Source organism: Pseudorasbora parva, chromosome 10 (assembly GCF_024679245.1).
Source record: "Pseudorasbora parva isolate DD20220531a chromosome 10, ASM2467924v1, whole genome shotgun sequence".
NCBI classification, from domain to species: domain Eukaryota; kingdom Metazoa; phylum Chordata; class Actinopteri; order Cypriniformes; family Gobionidae; genus Pseudorasbora; species Pseudorasbora parva.
The window spans coordinates 20,456,215-20,476,781 of NC_090181.1; the positions used below are offsets into that span (position 1 = coordinate 20,456,215).

General features: G+C 38.3%; 1 protein-coding gene across 1 annotated transcript in view; it reads left to right on the forward strand.

The window, feature by feature from the left end:
• Window positions 1-1,428: 1,428 nt before the first annotated feature.
• The window catches only part of grid1a (glutamate receptor, ionotropic, delta 1a), a 386,141-nt gene continuing 367,002 nt past the window's right edge, over window positions 1,429-20,567 (forward strand). Inside the window, exon 1 of the mRNA XM_067455445.1 lies at window positions 1,429-1,579. The gene's annotated coding sequence lies outside the window, so the exon portion shown is untranslated. The remainder of the gene's footprint in view (window positions 1,580-20,567) is intronic.

Here is a 20,567-nt window from a genome sequence, read left to right on the forward strand (position 1 = left end):
TGTACACCCTTTCATGGAAACAGTATTACCTGGTGGCTGTGACCTCTTTCAGCAGGATAACATGTCCTGCCATAAACCCAAAATGGTTTGAGGAGCACAACAATGATTTTGAGGTGCTGAATTGGCTTCCAAATTGCCCAGATTCTCAATTCAATTGACGCCTGTGGGATGTGCTGAACAAAACAAGTCCAATCCATAGTACATAAAGGATCAGCTGCTAACATCTTGGTGCCAGAAACCACAACACACCTTCAGGGTTCTAGTGGAGTCCATGCCTTGACAGGTCAGGGCTGTTTTGGCAGCAAAAAGGGGACCAACACAATAATAGGTCATAATGTTATGCCTGATCGGTATATAAACAAAGCTAATGGAAGGAGGCAAACTGCAGGCACGTTGGATGTGAGTGTGCGTTCATCACAGGGCCTTGTCTATTTGTTTTAGCATTCTTCTCCTCTCAACAGGAACTATCATTTTATTTATTCCTCTCCCACCCCATCCACTTTGTTTTATTTTATAAAAATATAGTATTATATTGCACACTACCATTTTACCATTAAAAGCACACATAAACAAAATCTCACACACACTTTACAGCTTAACAAATCTTACTTATCATTTATACATGCTCTTATGAAAGTTCTTTTGAACATTAAACTGAATGAGATCATTAATTCCCAGAAACATCTGGATGTAATTTTTTGAACTTGGCCCTTAATGGATCATGAGAAACGCTACATAAGTGAGTGGCTTTACCCTCGCCATAAAAATATGTCACCCAAACAGTTTTTCATTAGAAAAAAACATAAAATTTAAATTCAAATATATTTTAATCTGGTAGCAGGAGCAACATTAAAGGTTGTGCATTAAAAATAAATGAACAGAAAATTGCATTTTCCCCCCTAATGTTATTTTATGTACTGTATCCAAATATTTCAAGCATGGCGATAAATGTTAAACTTTCTTGACAATAAAGGACAATAAAACCTGTTCAGCTGTCCTGTAGTGTAACTTTGTAATATTACAGTGTGTATATGAAACCCTTAGGGCAGTGGTCCTCAAAGTGTGGAAGACTTCTCTAGTTCAAATCTTTTGAGATTTCACACATTCACATGCTGATGTTTGATGTCCAAGTGCCACTGATATTTTTTTAATCTTTTTTTGGTTTGCATTTTCTTCTCTTCCACTGTCCTTTCCTTGTATGGTGTTAAGTTAAGTATATTCCTTTCATATTACTTTTGTAAAGCAGTGTCATTTTTGTTTTTATTCTTTATTGCAACTTGGACAGTAAATGTATATAAAAAATACAGATTAATGCAGGCCTATTATTATGGAAAAAATACTTCATTATTTGTCCAAATAAAAAATAATAAAATAGACCCTGTTTTTTCTGACCCTATTCCTCAGCTGGGATTGCGCAGAGCCTCTGAAGCCCTTTGAAACTGCATTGATTTGGACCTTCAACATTTTGGTTGCCATGGAGATCTGTGATGGGGAGAAAAATCCTGAAATTCTTCCTTAAAAAACGTAATTTCTTTTCGACGGAAGAAAGAAAGACATGAACCTCTTGGATGAGATGGGGGTGAGTAAAATAGGAAATTTTCATTTTGAAGTGAACTAATCCTTTAAGTAAACCCTACTCAACTTTCCGATACTGCTCTTCCCATCATGCACTGAGGCATGAATAATGAATAAGGTTGCATTTTGCACTGTTTTCCATTTATTTTTCATGCTGTTTTATCATTGCTTTTGTTGTTAGTCTTAATAATTTGCTGTTTTGTGACATTTGGATTCATTTTCTGCTCGAAATGTTGTAGATTGTGTACCAAGTATTGAGGTCTCTGTGTTTAGGTGTTTAGGTACTACATTACTGAAGATATGTTGTCTACACAATCTCATGTATTTTTTACTTAGTCCACATGTATTTTTCTAAACAGATTTTCTCTTATCCTTTTAAAAAAAAATCATGTCTACATGAAAACTACCAAACTGGTTACACTTTATTTTGATAGTCCACTTTAGACATTCTACTAACTATAAGTAATTTTGCAACTACATGTCAGCTGTATTAGTAGACTGTCAGTAGACTGGTAGGTTACGGTTAGGTGTGAGGGTTCGGGTTAGTAGAATAAGTTTAATTGTAGTTGCCAATTTACTTATAGTCAGTAGAATGTCTGTTGGGGGGCCGACAAAAAAAAAGTTTTAGTAAATATTAATCAGACAGTCTACAAATACTCTAATGACAGTTAGTTGACATGTAGTTGCAAAGTTACTTATAGTTAGTAGAATGTCTAAAGTGGACTATCAAAATAAAGTGTTACCAAAAAACTTGCTATGAAGCGCTGTCAAGAGCATGCCAATGCAACCGGGTTGCAATTTAACCCTAACCAGGTTGACAGATCAGACGCAAAAGGCTATTGCCTGTTCCGGTTCTGACTTAACAAGCCAAAATCTCTGGTTTCACTGTCCACATGACACCACTGCAATCAAAGTTTCTAAAAATCTCCACCCTGGCTGGAGTTTTCCAAAAAAGTTCAGTTTTAGTGTCCGGATACCGGCTTTGGTTGTGGGTGAACGGCCAAACCGCATAAAAAAGCTGCGGTATTGAAAATAACAGTGTTCGTTTGGACAGGGCATTAAGCCCAATTTATACTTCTGTATCAAGCGCATGCAGAAGGCACGGCGTACCATACGTATAGATGCGTTACATACACCGTCCACAAGCTACTAATTAACTAGGCAAGTTAATGTTACTTATTTTTGTTGATTTAACTTGGTTAAGTAGATTTGACTTAATTCCACATGGGAATTTTACTTAAAATCTGCGTGGAAAAACTTTCAAAAGAACAGACATAGGCAGAATGCAAGTACGACATGATGATGTCACGACTGCTAATTGACTGCTAATTGTCATCTAGCGACTTTCTGGGCAGGCTTTAGCTACTTTCCTTTGAAAATAGCTGGCATCACTGCTCTCCACGGGGGATCATCTCCGGCCATGCAGTTTAGAGCTGCTTTACTTAAACCGATACGTTTTGATAGGGATTTCAAAAGGGGGAATCTAAATTCTCTCTTTCATCCTCTTTTAGTTTCCTCTCACTTTCCCTCTCTCTTGAGCCAGTTTATAATGTGTGTGTGTGTGCTGGTTAGACATCGCATCAGTTAATTCCCTTGAACAACCCGGAATACATAAATAGATAAACAAACAATACAAATGAATAAATATAACTGCCCAAAGAGAGCATTAAATACCAAAGGTATCAGAAACTGATGCGTCTACAATCTTTATTTATTTTTTTCAGATCCAGCGAAAACAAAATATATCATACTTTAACTTCATATTTATTAGCTTTTGACTAATTTATAACACATCAAATCCTTTGCACCGCAAACAAATTATGGAGGATTCAGAGCCCTGAGGCTAAATGAGGTCACATGAGGATGGAGTGATTCGGCGGATGTCTTCCGAGGAGAATAATAGAACGTTTAATCATATTCAAACCACAGGAAGCTCCGTTGTATCATGAGGTTTTGCATTATTGTGCTTGTTTTTAATGCGCGATGTGAGAATATTTAGATGCGAGCAGAATGGAGGTCAGGTGACGTGTTCGGATATTTAATTTCGTAATCGGTTTTTATTTTGCGATCCTCACAAACGGATAAGAACAGGTTGATCCCCATTGATCCGTGTCTGCATTTCTCATCTCGCGCAAGACATTATTAACATCTGATTAGAAGAATGGCATTCTCCCTCATCCTTGCACTCTCCTCCTTGCTCTTTCCTCCCTCGTAAGGGACCAGATGTAGCTTCTTTATTTCTTCATTCCTATCATGCATTATGTATTTCATTATCGTGACAAACAACTTTCAGCCACTGGAGTACAGCCAAACATAATCGACACACGGACATTAAATGGCTCTCATGAGCCTTCCTGTATCGATCTGCATACTGACCAAGAGCAGGACTGAGATGCTGCAAAACATAAAACCCCAACACTTCCAGATGTACTTCAGTGACAGGTTTAACCTCGGAAGACATAAACGGTTCAAGGTCTGGCTGACAGCAGAACGGTGAACCGTCCATTTAGCATATGATTTATTAATTAAGGTAAATGTCAAGTTTGCAATTACTTCACAATTCATTTGCAGGAGCTCAAAGGAATATGATAATAAAATGTTTGCCAATTAGACGAAAATATGGAGGTTATGAGAGTGAGCGAGTGGGGGAGTTTGTTTAGGGGGTATTTGTGCGCTGTGGGGAAAAAAAGCCACGGCATTTCCACGATCAGGTCACATTTATCAGGGAATGCATTCAAACGCTGCTGTCAGCTTCCTGGGCGTTCAGACTCCTAGATAATCCATTTTTTGACACGGCATGCTGCACTTTCACAAAGATATTTTTGTGGGTTGAATACACTTGACTTTAAAACCAACAGTTTCTAAATAAAGACTCGTTTGACATTTGGAAAAGGAGTTTAGGTTAAAATTTTGTTCATGACTCACCAGAACACAATGAATCTTCTGGAAGCAATCGATTTTACTTTTCAAACTGTTCTGTCTCTGTTTGTCCATTGTTGTTCCTTTTGTTGGTATATTGTGTTTTCAACATTTCATTGAGAAACCAATTAATCAAAAACTGGTCTGCAGCTGTACAATACCCACATTCCACTGCACTTTTTCCCCCTTTTTTTTCATTTGTCTTGGATTAGTTTTTGTTGCATTTATGGCAATTTATTTACAAAATACAATAGGGGGCAACAATAGTTATATACAGTTCATAAAATGAAGGGAAAACTTAATCATCACAGTATAACACCAAGTCAATTCAAACTTCAGGGATATCAATCTGTCCAATACGACAATTCACCACGTCACGACAGTAATAGATGTTCTTCCAGGTGGCCAAAGCCAAAGCATTCCTATGGCAATTCTAGTAAATTGCTTGGAATTCAGATAGTTAACATGATTATTGAGGGACTGATGAATTAATTCAGGAGATGGCAACAGATAAAATGCCTAATCTTGCTCCAGTAGATGTAGCGCTAGTCTACTACCATAATTTTTAAATGAGCCTAAGCCTACCATTGAGTAGTTATTTTAGTGACTGTTGCTGTTTGACTTACAATATGTTAGGCTCTGGAAGTTGGTCTATTTTCTTGTTATCGAACTAAAAAGGCTATGATCATTTTCTGTTGCTCTGAATCGGATCAGATGGCACAGACGTGAGCTTCTGTTGGTGAAAACGATAGCGGGCATTGATAGACCTAAAGCCGCGTGTCTGGGGTATTCAATTATTTTCGATGGGAGCGCTGCATTTTCAGAAGGCCATGAGCGTAACGAGGCGCTGAGCGAGTATTTCACGCTCAATCGCTGAGTGTTCACCGTTTTGTCTGGTCGTTGAGAGCTGAAGAATGTTCAACTTTGTGTAAAATGCAGCACTCATCACTGCCACTTTTCACCCAGCCGTCCAATCAGAGTGGAGGAGGGGCGGGACAAATACAACACCGACCAACCGCCACATTATGTTTGTACGTCAGCATGAAAACAAGCAGCATAAAAATGGAGCCAGAGCAAATACTTTACATTGTATTTTCAATTTTATATAGAATCAATAGATTAAAAAACTACCTGTGAAATGAGATACTAGTAGTAACACTTACAGCATATATTCTGTATCATAACAAGCAGAGTCTCAACTGAAAAAAAGCTGCCCTGCCAAAACGCTCTAAAGCGCCCACAGCGAGGTGTTTTTAGCTGGCTTAAAACCCTTTGGTGGACATTATGTTGGTGCAGTGGGCCCTAGCCCCTAGGTTTCTCCTGGTGCGTGATAATGCCCGACCTCATGTGACTAGAGCGTGTAGGCAGTTTTTAGATGCGGAGTGTCTGTTTACCACAAGTGCAAATAGCATGCCTTGTTGGCAAGTGCTTTTTACACCAGCTCCACCCAATACTCAAAAGATGCATGTCTTTTCAGCGTGGCTCATAAAACTAGGTTTTGACACTGGTCCTAATCTGCTTTTTGCCGAGCTCACTTTTTTCCCTTTTCCCATCACAAATAACATCAGTAACGCATTTACTTTCAATTAAGAACATGTTCTAAAAATGTTTAATAATAATAAAAGTAGCTATGTATTGGGTAGGATTAGGGGTAGATACAGGGAAGGCTTTTAATGTCCAATTAAGGTGGCATACATTTAATAATTTTAATAAACATTATATTATTGCATCCTGTTAACGTATAGCAATACTGAGGTGCAAATAATATCTGCCAAAATAAAGTATAAATAGCATCTAATTATTTACAAACATCGCAATGAACTGCTTTTACATGCAGGTGCAAATATAATACATCACTATTTGTGAATATCATTGATAAGACAACGCTACTATTGTCACTTAGTATACAGTAAATAGAATATAGATAACAAATTATAGAATGTCTGTAAAGAATTTCAAATGTAATATTTCATTCATTAAGATCCAGTGTGTGGTTTTTAAGTGTTCCCTTAGTTTTTTGAGCAGTGGTTATATAACTTATATTAAACATATTTTATATTTAATACCATTTTACAATATTACAGTTTAAACATTGGTGCATTTCCAGTATAAACAAAACTCATTTCTTGTTTAATATATTGTAAAATTTAGTTTCTTCCTGTGATGGCAAAGATGAATTCAGCAGCAATTATTAGAGTTTTCAGTGCCACTCTAATATGCTTATGTGGTGCTCAAGAAACACCTGTATGTATCTATTTCTGTCTGTATTTATGTGTTTATGTATGTGAGTGTGTTTGCTGGGCTTCTGTTAAACCATTCAAGTGGAAAGGACATTTATATTCCCGGCAAGCAGTTTTTTCCACTGAAATTTGAGGGTATCACCAAACTATTAAGCATAAAATTGTTTGACGGCAAAATCATTAAGATTATGCCTTTTGTGCTTATGCAAAACAGCTATTTTGCCATTATGCTCGAGCCAAATTGCTATTATGTAAATAACCATGTGGTGATTGGAATATTTTTGCTCGTTTAGCTGATTCAGGAATTCCATCAGAGGAAATTAATGACAGAGATCCTGAGTGTATACTGGCAGAGAAATTGAGAGAATGTGAGGGGAGGAGAGGAGTAATCAGCATTTACAAACTTTTATTGGGTCTTCAGTGAGGCAACCTAAACAAGGTCAAATGAATGAGAGAGAAAGGAATGAAGATGCATTAAAAAGTGAAAAGTGTGATCACCTGACTCAACAAAGCTCTATAAATAAAATGAAACCCTCAGGTAAAACATTACCGAGACAGGAACCTGCATGTGTGAGTACAAAAATGCTTCCAGATGCATAATACAATAAAGCTTCAAAGGTACATTTGTTATTCTTTGCTTAGGTCTTTTGGAAGGGCAGTTTCGGGTGTAACAGTATGTTAATAATAAACTTTCAGATATCTGTTCAAAGTGAAGGTTTATATTCACTTCACAATCCAGGACTGTTGAAAGTAGATTTGCAATTCAATAGCGTTAACGGCCTGCCACTTTCAGCTGTATCACTCTATAAGGAATAGACAAATAGCTTCATGTGTCTGAAACGAGAGCCTAATATAAATGCATTTATTATAACATTTGGCTCTGAATTCAGTCGCATGCTGGGCACAGGCTGTGAACTATGAGATTCAGACACGGTTGTCTCAAAAAGAGTTTGAACACTTCACACTTAAAAGGTGTGAATGTCATTGCATTACATATCAAAATACCAAAGCAAGTGGGATTTATTTCATAGAAAGACACGATTCAAACAAAAGATTTCAAATATGTGCTGCTTTTTTACTGACCCTCATTTGGAAAGGACTGCTTTGTGAAATGGTTTACACAAACATATATGAATTTAGCAATTTTCTTGGACACATTTCTTTTATAAATGAAATGAATCCACTGCATCCTTAGGGGCTCAGATGCATGGGAGTCTATGGATGTTCATTATTACGGCAAACAACAGAACAGTTGTTTTAACTTTTAATTAATAACTTTTTTTCTACTTCAGTTTTAAATGGAGAAAATGAAACCAATGAATTAAATACATGATAGAATCAAGACCTTCCAACAAAATTTCACACTCCAAATAACACTCTGCTCTATGCAAAATCTGACTGTGTTGGCAGTAGTAATGTTAGTTACCAGTTACCATAAGGCCTTTCCTATAATTTCTGTTATGCTGTAGCGAATAAGAGTCAGAACCTGTGAGAATCTTAATATAGTGTGAATAAGATCTTGTCACATATTTGAAGAATGCTATATTTCAATGCATTAACCTTATTTTGTAATGTTTAGTGTCTTACAGCACATGAAGTCTGCAATCATACATTTTTAAAAAAAGTTTAGGAGGCAATGTGCTGTCTTGGCCATATGGTGTGTGTGTGTGTGTGTGTGTGTGTGTGTGTGTGTGTGCGCGCGCGCACTCTTTTTTTAATATATTTTTTATCTGCAGGCAAACACTATTAAAACAATGTATAGAAAATATACAGAGCAAGATTTATACAGTATTCATTTTTTGCCAATGGAGAGGAAAGGTCAGGTTTGTTTGTGTCTTGTCCACTGTTTCTCTACGACTAAATGTTCATATGAGTCATTGTGTGTGTGTGTGTATATATATATATATATATATATATATATATATATATATATATATATATATATATATATATATATATATATATATATATATATATATATATATATATATATATATATACATACATACATACATACATACATACATACATACATACATACATACATACACACACATGTATATGTATATGTGTTTATGTAGGTCAATGTAATGATACATTATAAAGATTTTTTTTTTCTCGCTCACACTTTAGTCAGTGGCTGATCTGATTACACAGTTTCCTTCCTCATGGTTTTAAGCACAGTTTTGATGTCATGCATACATCAATCACACTGAGTGTAATTTTCATTTCACACTCATTAGAGTAGAGCAGAAGAAATGTCCAAACAGCAGCCTCACATTAATAGGGAGAGGGTCAGATACGACAAGAGAGCAAAGGAAAGAGTGACTAAATCCTGCAAAAAAACCTTGGGAAATTTGCTTTAAAAATAAATGGGTAACTGGTTGCCAGAAACTCGCCATAAATGATGGCGGTGACAGTGTTTCAGGCATTACAGAATGGCATTTTGGCATCAGGTAAAGTTAATAACATTGTGTATTAAGGTTTGTTGTATAATGAAGGAGACAGGAACTGGAAAAGGTTATACATAATTTTAATATCACTATAAACTAGACTGGGTAAACCCAGCCTGATCTGCCGCAGATTTGATTTCGCCCGGCAACTCGGTCCGGAAACCTGTACATTCATTTCTACTGCTGCTGTTACATTTTTGCGGGAACCAATCACAGAATGGCTTATCCACCTGGCACTCTATTGGTTTAACATGATGACAGATAGAGAAAATATATCTGTTGATCACGCCTCTTGTGGTCTGATTGGTTGAAGGACTATCCAATTGCGTAAAGAGTTATTCGAATAATGCCAGTTGATTACGGCTCTTGTTATAGTAGAAAATACAGAGCGGACTCCCCAGACCAATGTTCAATTTTAAATTGAGCTTGGTCTGGTGATAGCCAGACCAATTATAAACATAAACAACAAAACAAAAGAAAACGCCAGCCCCTCACGGACCATTCCAGCATAAACTAAAACCCTCAATATAAATGTCCCAGACCTCCGGTCTCAGGCAAAAGCGGCGAATCCTCCGTCCCCTCTCAGACGGCAGTCGCCCCTCCACAACCCAGGGACACGAAAGTGAGCAATTCACTCCAGCACTCCGCCTCCACTGTCCATGGCGGCAGACTCTGCTCAGCCCTGCTCGATTGCACTGCAGATTTATTATTTTTCATGGTAACTCCTAGTTATCCAATTAACAGGTTTTTAGTCTAGCAGGTCTGACAGATTGACAGGTCTGGCAACAGCAGCCCCTGGACAGTTTGAGAAGGGAGACGTGGCCTCTGAGACATGAGCAAAGAAAATGAGCGGGTTCTGAAGGTAGCACAGGTACTCTCTCTAGACTTCATCTCTCTCATGAAAGAGAAGCTTAATTTATGCTTTTTCTAAATATTAAACATCAGAGTCCAAAGTGCATTTTGCTTAGAAACTGTGAGAACATTTTGTCCCCAGAAATTTTAAAGAGAGTTTGGGATCACTGAAACTGGTGTTCAGATCTTATTTTTCATGTGCTCCTTTGGAAATTGCAAAAACCTCATCAATAATGTAGAAGAGTCTTGCCTCAGTGTTCAGTTCAGAACAGTTTTAACAGAGATAAAACAGCAGTTTGCCATTGTAAACAAAGACTCCGCTTCTTTTTTCTTCACTTTCTTCTTTTTTTGCCCGAGTTTCCATGGCGAATTAATGAAGTGCTCGGTTATGGGGCTTCATTCTGGCTTAGTGCTCAAGTTGAGCGTGGCCTGCTTTAGGCAGCGGTTTACTTACAGTATGCGTGAAATGACATGAGCTCTAAATGAGCTCATAAACAATCAGAACCTGGAGCATGCCACACACTTTGACATGCACTGAGTGCAGAAAGATGTATCCTGTTCTTAGAGAATATTGAACAACAGCGGCGCCAGTGACAAGGTGCTATTAGAGCCAGGTGCACCTCATCTCCCGTTGCCTGCAAAACTGTAGCCATAGCCCTTCTCTAATGCCTGTATTCTACTGTTATTTTATTTAGATGCATGCTGGGAGCCTGAGCTACAAGACAGCTGAAATACTGTCATTCTTCTTTTCGCTGTCGGGGTTCTGTATGCACAAAGAGAGAAAGAGGGACGGGAAGAGAGAGAATCATGTTTAAAGATAAACATGAAATGAAATTAGTGTGCAAAATATGAGCAAGATCGGCAGGAGATGAGTTAGTGACATCAAGAGCAAGAGGGAAAAAGAGGGGAGTAGGGGCTGCTTCATATCAAACATGCAGTTGCTGACATCCACACATCAAGGTCACTTGTCCTTTCGAGATGTCCCACCAGATGTGCCTCGGCATCTCGGATTGTAAATCATTCCTCAAGTGTGAGCCTGAAAGGTTTATCTGATAGCAACATCTCATGTCCGTGTAAATGTGAAAGAAAAATGAGAAGATTGACGTGTGGCTTGTCCACAATGTGGGGACATGAGTCATTGCTCGAAGGGTCATATTAGTTAATAACACTGATTATTTCTGTTAGTGGGTGGGATATATTACACAGCAAGTGGACATTTTGTTCTCAAAGTTGATGTATTAAAAAAAAGCAGGGGTGTTTCTAGGATTTTCATTTTAGGGGGACTTAGTCCCCAGTGAGGGTAGCCTATGGGGGAAAAAAAATTCACACTTTAGTTTAGGGTACAAATTGCACTATTACACTCTAAAAACTACTGGGTTAAAAACAACCCAAGTTGGGTTGGAAATGGACAAATCGAGAAATTGGGTTGTTTGAACCCTAGCAAATGGACCCATTCAAACAACCCAATTTCTGGGTTTGTCCATTTTCAACCCAACTTGGGTTGTTTTTAACCCAGCATTTTTTTAGAGTGTACATACTAACATGCACAGGAAATTGGCTTTTATAGGGATCCTTCACCACTTTTTCATATTAAACTGTTATTCCCTTAACTAAAACGAGTTGATACATACCTCTCTCGTCTGAGCACGTGCACTTAATCTCTCTGACGCGCGGTGACATTCTGATAGCATTTAGCTTAGCCCACTAAGCCCAGTTCATTCATTATGGTACCAAACAGAGATCAAGTTAGAAGTGACCAAACACCTTTTTTTATTTATAAAAATACCATTTAAATATGGTTACACGCATAGTTGAACGATCAAATATGATGACATAAAATAAAATGTGGAGCTTTTCTAAGCGGATTAAAAATGATAACTATAATGTTATAATGTATTGCGGGATAGCACTTCTGAGAGCACTTTGACTCGACGCAGTAAAAATTCCCGGCTGAAACATGCTCCCTCACATCTCCTGAGGGAGGATGTTTCAGGCGTGACTTTTTACTGCGCCGATTAATTGCACGCACTAAGACGAGAGAGGTATGTATCAACTCGTTTTAGTTAAGGGAATGAAAAAGCTGCGAAGTATCCCTTTAATTATTACGTATAAAGCTAAAATTTGCATGGCTATTCATTAATCATACCCATGTATAATGTAGGCAGGTTTATATTCACCCAGATCCCAAATGTTAGGGAGGTTGGGGGGCATGCTCCCCCAAGAAAATTTAGATTTCTATGATCTACATATGTGCATTTTAAGATGTTCTGAAGGCCAAAAAATTAGATAACAATAGCTTGAAAACCATGTCACTGTGCAGTAGATTATTTGTCTTTCTTATCTCCACATCTCTGTTTTCTGTTTTTATCTTGCCCTGTCTCTTCCCCTCATAACGCTGAGCTTTGACTGATATAGGATATTTTCCATTTTCGTCGGTGAAGAAAGTAAACATATGGTTTACATATTAACATGCTGATATTTATATGTTTTGTGAATAATTTTCTTAGACACGTTAATTTACTGTTTATTAAAGTTTAAAGTTTATTCAATTAATTCACAATATAACACACATTCATTACTAACCTCATGCCTAAATACAGGCTGACAATTTAAAAAAAAAATTTACTCAAGGTTACAAATGGAATTATATTATTTTACAATATATATACACACATTCATTATCAATCTTATGCCTAATCTGATGAAAATGGCTTTATTATTTCTTGTTCGTAAATTAGGCCTACATTATGAATCACACAGGCATATTTTCAACTCAAAATGGCAAAATTAGACAAAAGTTTAATCATTTGCCTGAATGTTTTTCTCTTTTTTGTTTAACATTTCTGACTTAAAGTAGCAGCTTTCAAACATGACAGGTTTAGCTGGTCAATGTTTAGTTTAGCTGCTTACATTTCTCTCATTTGACGTCGAGTTGCGCTGCAAAAATTTGTGCTCAATCCAGCAGTTTCTGTATGAACATAAAGCCCGCCTACTCTCATTTGATTAGTTTCCTCAAATATTTTGACATTGACGAGCGGATGACAGACAATGAGGCTCAGATTTATGCACACACACCTCTGCTTCTGACGTGCGCTTTGCTCTGCGCTGGTGCGGATTGAAGAACCAACTTAACACAAGAAGGGCCTAGTGATGCCCATGATTAGAAGCAGGAAAAATGGGCAAGTGTAAGGATTTGAACGAGTTTGACAAGGGCCAAATTGTGATGGATAGACGACTGGGTCAGAGCATCTCAAAAACTGCAGCTCTTATGGGGTGTTCCCAGTCTGCAGTGGTCAGTATCTATCAAAAGTGGTCCAAGAAAGGAACAGTGGTGAACCGGCGACAGGGTCATAGGTGGCCAAGGCTCATTGAGGCACGTGGGGAGCGAAGGCTGGCCCGTGTGGTCCGAGCAAACAGATGAGCTACTGTAGCTCAGATTGCTCAAGGAGTTAATGCTGTTTCTGATAGAAATGCGTCAGAATACACAATGCATCACAGTTTGTTGCATATGAGGCTTGCCCTCCGAATTCTCCAGATCTCAATCCAATTGAGCATCTGTGGGATGTGCTGAACAAACAAGTCTGATCCATGGATACCCCACCTCGCAACTTACAGTTCTTAAAGGATCTACTGCTAACAACTTGGTGCCAGATACCACAGTACACCTTTAGGGGTCTAGTGGAGTCCATGACTTGACGGGTCAGGTCTGTTTTGGCAGCAAAATGGGAACCAACACAATATTAGGAAGGTGGTTATAATGTTATGCTTTATACTGTACTAAGAATACAGGAGATAGTGGGATGGAGGACCGATGATGGTATTGGAATGACACATGACATATTTATTGGAATTTGGAATTATTGCTTATTTAAATAAAAATTGGTTAAAAATGTAGTCAACATCTTTGACGGTAGTGGTCCTGCCATTATTCAGCTTTGCTCTGAAATCACTGAAATTAAAAAATCTTAAAATATTTTTAAACAACTATAGTTATTTTAATTTGGTATAATATTTTGCAATATCACTAATTTAATGTGTTTCTGATTTTAAATACAGCCTTGTAAGCATGATAGATCTTTTAAAATAATTTTCAAAAATCGTACTGATTCAAAACCTCAAGACCACATTCATTTTTTAAAATTTATATTTTATGTAATGTGTTTTAAGTTGGCTGAACAAAAATAAATTAGAAAAATGATCAAATAAGCAAAACTTATAACCCAAAAATGAATTAATACTGCTTAAATCTCTTACTGTCAGGGCACTGGTCCATTTCAGTTTGACCTGCTGATGTGCTTGTGTTTAGCTGCAGGCCTGGCTTCTTCCCAGACTAAGATGACTAATTAGTCTCTTACATTAGACATTAGAAATTAGTCAAAGAAACTCTCAAAGCCTTACTAAGCTATTAGAAGAGCTCATTTTAATTCATTAGATGTCATTTTGGCGGAAAATAAACGATAATTAGCCCAATGATCATCCTCCTCTGTCTGTGGAGACTATATATGTGCCTTTAAGGGAGAAAAATGACTGGCTATGAGTATGTATTTTAGTTTCATAAAGACAGATGGGCGTCAATCTTTCCCTGCTGGGCTGTGCGTGAATCTGATCTCTGTCAGATTCTGTTATGGACCTGACAGTACAGGTGAGCTGCCTCTGTGTGCTCTGAACAAACTTCATTTCTGACATGGATGATTTTAAGGTTGGCTGCTGCTACTTCAAATGATGTGTTTGGCATGTCACAGGAACTCATATCCACACTATTCCGCAGTGAAATCAAACTGAGTGTAAAAACACTAGTGCATAGGGGGAAAAAGACATTTGGCTCACTTCTGTTTCTTTACAGAACCCTGTTGTTTTTCCATTTCTATTTGTAATATTAAAGTTATAATTTCTGTCATTAATTAATTACCCACATGTCATTCCAAACTCATAAGACCTTTATTCATCTACGGAACTCAAGTTACAAAGATATTTTAGGGCTATTTGACCCCTCTCTGACCCGTTTTCAACAAGGCCCTGAAATGGATATTAAGATGAACGAAGGTCTTACTGGTCTGGAACAACATGAGGGTGAGTAAATAATGACAGAATGTCATTTTTGGGTGAACTAACCCTCTAAGTGTTATGGGGAAACGGTGCAGACCAAAATCACTGCACCACAAATAGAAAAGAATGAGCTTGCCATTGATTTGTGTGCTTTTACAGCATTCATTGAAGACTCCTTCGTTTTCTAAAAACCTCTTATTAATGTCTGAAGTACAGGCATAGACTGTGCATTTAGGAGTTACAATAGTAAGTGGTTTCTCTTATGAGAACTTGCTGTTCAGTTTAATCACTGTTGTTCGTCTCAAATCAGTACTGAACATCCGGAGCTTCTCAATTTTAAACAAACCATTTCGTTAATTTTTCTTCATTAAAAAAACATTTTAAAAAGTTGTTTGCATCCATTATTTTTCTGTGTCATCGTAGTAGTGACAATCGACAACCTCCCGCAGTCTCTCTTGAAGCCAATACGTAATCATAAGTTTCAACTGCAATTTAGGCTCCAGAAGGGAGCAGACTCGTTTACCCCATGTTAAAATGCCCAACTTTACAGCAGAATAAACCATGTTTACAGCCTGGTACAAATTGTGGTTTTGGTCTATACGGCTAATTTTGCCCTTCATGACAACTGTGAGGGGGGTAATTTTTTTATAACTCATTAGTTTACATTATATAAAGCCTTAAAGGGTTACTTCAGCGATTAGCACATGGCTTTGTATCAGTAGAAACCCTGGAGTATATTCAAATGATTGCGCTTTCCCTCCTTATATCTCCCTGAGACAAGAGATTTATGCATTTTATTTCTGGAAAAATTCCTCCCATGACGCAAATATCATCAATTTGCGCCATCAGAGGAATTGTTGGCCAGAGGCTAAAGACTACAGCCAGCAGAGGGAGCCATTTCCACATGTTTTGAACTCGCGCGTGGGGGATGGGAGATCACACTTGCAGCTGCAGCCTCAGGCATTTCTGTTTGGTGGGGGGGGGGGGGGGGGGGACTCAGTTTCAGTCAATCTCATGTCAATCTTGAGTACCTATAGAGTAGTATTGCATCCTTCATATCTCCGAAAAGTCTTTAGTTTTATTATATTTATAAAAGAAATATAGGATGCACCGAGTCTTTCCGGAAAAAAACGAGCGCCTGGAGGCGTATCGTGTGGGCGGAGCTAAAGAATGACAAGTGCGCAAAGCAGTGACGTCCTCAAGCGTGGAAAAACCCATGGCTATCGATCTCAGCTAATAGATATATGATCCAGAATCATTCGGAGGCTAAAATAAATTGAAAGGGAGAAACAGCAACAGCAGGACATCCGTCTCTGGGGTATGTACTGTATTTAGTGACCTGTCAACATTTGTGTGTGTTTACTCGCAGTTTATGAGGACATGATTCGTTTTATGGACTATTGTATGCGACTAAACCTTAGCAGTAGCAAGCAAAACGGTTTTGCACGTCAGAATACTGTAACGTTATACATAGAACAACAATGGAGTAACCGTTAGCGCATTTGAATATCTGCACTCACGCGACGATAGCCAACAGCACAGACATTTGAAGCAGTTTTACTCACCGGCTGCTTCCAAAGCAGGACCGAACCTTTATCGCTGGGACCGCTCCGTCAAAAACACACTTCTTTGGTATGATTTGTTGAAGTCCTGACAGCAGTGACTTGCTGTTGCTAAAGCATTAAAGTCGCTTGATGTCACCCATAGGAATAAAGTGGATCGTGGTCTCGCTCTAGTCACGCGCATCCTACCAAGAGAAGAGCCCGTACGGCCCATACAAGGACCTTCCGCTCTAGTAACATCAAGCAGAGCCATACTCGAAAAAAACTCTCCGAAACTTGTGAGAAATTGGTATTTTTGACACAGAAATACTCCATCAAACGTCCAACTTAGTTTTTGTTGGACTAACACCCCCCCCCCCCCCCCCAAACGGTACGGCCAGCAGAGCAAAGTAAGTCTTTCAACCTTTCAAACTAATTCCTATTAAAGTTAAGCTTTCAAAGGCATGAGCTGAAAACGCAGCAGACTGAACATGCGCTGTGAATCTATGCCGCGGACGCGTTTACCTCAGCTCTCATCACGAGCTCATCCATGACTGTCAATATATCTGACTCCTGCAGCGTTTTGGGCTGTGAGACTCCCTCAGCGGCTAAATCACATATTGAACACACGTTCAGTTTTTAATTGTGGTGTTTGTTCTCTAACTGAACTGATTTTATGAAAATGATTGCAATCGTGGTGGGAAAGTAATCAGTGATTCAGTAATCTAATAGGTGGCTTTGCGAGTGGCCTCGTAGGGCAGCAAAGAATTCTGGGAATTGTTGTCTTTCATCCCCATGAGACAAAAATATGTTTTCTGTCTTTTCTCAGTCTAGTAAGCACTAAATAAAAAAAAAAAAATTTCACATTTCTACTACATTAATGACCCAGTTTAAATACAGATTCATCTTCCCAGCGCTGAAGTACTCCTTTAGGTCTGCATAATTAAGGGCATGGCCACTTTGAGTGACAGGTGGATTGTCGTTTGTCTGTTAGTCATCATGTCACCTAAGCTCCGCCCACATCCCGCCTCTTTGACCAAATGTTTTGTTATCCGGGAGTAACACGTGATGATGCTCTAACAAGATGGCAACGCTCAGCTCCTACTTTACGCTACAAAACTGCTCTTCAGAATCCTATGGGTGACTTTGCGGACACTACGGCCATATTTTTTTTTTACAGTCTATGAGTAGTAATTGGAAATTAGGGTTCATGGTAATATCGCCGATTTACAGCTACAATATGCATTTATGTAATAGAGAACAATGCTTAGGTTCTAATGGGATGAAGACAGAGAAAGGCACTCAAAGTAGTTTTAGACAGAGATGTTCAAAAATGAAAAAAATAATCTGCCATTGTTTCTAAAAAGTTCACCGTCATGATAATTAATGGTTGTTTGCAGCCTTCTTGCTTCGAGACTTTGGGATGCGCAAGGCAGAGCTCATTTGCTGGAATAAATAAATTCTTGACATACCATTTGGAAAAATGGCCCTCGCACCTGGCTGCGGGCGTTCATGCATGTTTGATCTATTCAAATGCCAGGTCTATTTACACTCTCCAGGAAATCTTGAGAGCTTGAAATGACAGTCTCTCTTCATCTAAAACACAACTTCATGCTGTCGTCTGAAGAAGAGATGGAGAGGAACTATGCATTCTCTCTCAAACAGCTGCTCGAGTGCTGAATGGTCATTGACTGGAGCACATGTGACAACGGCGCTCTCCGCTCTGCTCGCGCATTCCATCGGCTGGCCTTGTGCGTGGATGAACCGCTGTGCTAGTGCGGTTAGTACACTAACAAGAGCTGACAGGCTTTCTGTTAAACAGACAACACAGTGTGGCATAAACCTCATTTCTCTACTTAAAGTTATTTTTACTTATCTGAAAAAAATGTTTGGTATTATTTTACAGATGGCATGATGAGATGTAATACTAATCCCAAAAAGTTACAATTATACCATAATTTTCTCACTCTCAAGCCATCCTAGGTATGACATTCGTCTTTAGACAAATAGGAGTTATATTAAAAAATGTTGTGGCTAATCCAAGCATTATAATGGCAGTAAGCACAAAAAAGCACATCCATCCATTATAAAAATAATTCACTCGGCTCCGAGGAGTTAATAAATTGAATGCAGAAGACGGTCTGACAGAAGCTAGATATTTTACTTCATAATGTGTTAAATATGGATATTTTTCTTAGAAAAACATTAATTCGCTTCAAAAGGTCTTTATCAACCCCCTATGTGCCATGTGAATTACTTTTATAATGGATGGATGCCTTTTTGGGTTGCCATTCACTGCTTATATTATGCTTGGATTAAATGTAATATGAATGTTGAAATGTTTAATAAAACTCAGATTGAATCTGTCTGAAAGAAGAATGTCATATACACCTACACTGTCAGAAAAAAGGTGCACTGGGGCGGTACCCTAAGGTACAAAACCGAAAACGAACACAGATGTACCTTTTCACTTTTGTACCTTAGGGTACCGCCCCAGCGACAGCACTGCACCTTTTTTTTCTGAGAGTTTAGGATGGCTTGAGAATAAATCATGGGCTAATTTTCAATTTTGGGTGAATTATCCCTTTAATTGGACAAATGTTGTCAAGCGCATAATTCACGCAATGACTCAGACAATGAACTCATTGGGGTGAGTTTTGTATGGCCACATAGTGGCATACGGTTATATTAAGCAATGCTAATGGTTTTGTTGTTCTCTTTTGTAATTTGGAGTGATTGCCGCTGTTTTGATTTTCTATTCCCTAATACCGCATATGACGTCCTCATCCAAACAAGACTATAAATGTTAAAATTCAGCCACCGTCTGACCTGAATTCAATTTGAACCTGTGTTTTGTGACTGTTTATTGTGTTTTTTGAGGTTTTAGTGAATTTTTGTAATGGTAATGTGCACTATAATGTTTTCATTCTCTCATAATAGTAGTGCACGAATGAGGCTACAGCTGGAAGGGAGCTAGGGGGCATTAAACATGTCTGCTTCCCTTTGATCGGCTTTAATTATGTACGTCACGGCTTGTGAGATCACTGACAAGTGGTCAGACAGCAGCTTCACACAACTCATCTCTACCATATTCTCTGTTTCTTTTCATCTTTGCGGCTTGTTTTCTCACACCCCTTTTATTGGGTTTGAATCAGAGGTGTTGATCTTACCCTTTAAAGCCAGTCTTGTTGTTTTCAGGCTCTTGTTGTCTTTTTGATGATCTTTCTGATGACAGAACTGCATGAAGAGTGAAGGCCCATTCACACCAAGAATGATAAATATTAGCATCCACACCAATGGACGATATAGTTCTGTTTATTCTAAGCGCGTACTTGTCTGTCACTTTAAGAGCTCGTTAAAACCGGATGGATCTGATTGGCTGTCATTTTTTAAAAATTATTCTTCAGTTGGATAAATCTTGTAAATTAGATCATAAAATCGAATTTTTCGGTGTATATAGTTGACTTGCCTCTGCTCTTTGCCCTTTCCTTTATCCCCTTTACATAGTCCTTGCAGTGGCACAAGTCTAGTATTCACCAAATAAGTTGTGACACTCGCTGCTCTGTCTTGTTTGGTTAACACCCAGAGTCTAACTGGAGTGTGGAGCCAAAACACAGATTAGTACACTAATCCAACCTTGAGCCTTGAGGATGGAGAGTCACATTAACCATCAGCAGTGCTGAGTCGTATTCACCACATGTTTCAGCGAACACAGGAAAGCTCTTCATTATCATTAGTTCAGATTACAACCACATATCCACCTGCATAAGGATCAGGTGCCGATTAAATTAAGAAAGATAGAGTTGTTTTCTATGTAGGGATGAATGGAATGTTCCCAGTTCAATACAAGTTACGCTAATTGACTGCATTTGTTGCATAATGTATATTACCATCGATATTGTGGGGGGAAAACATCTGAATTAAAGTAAAACATTTTTGAT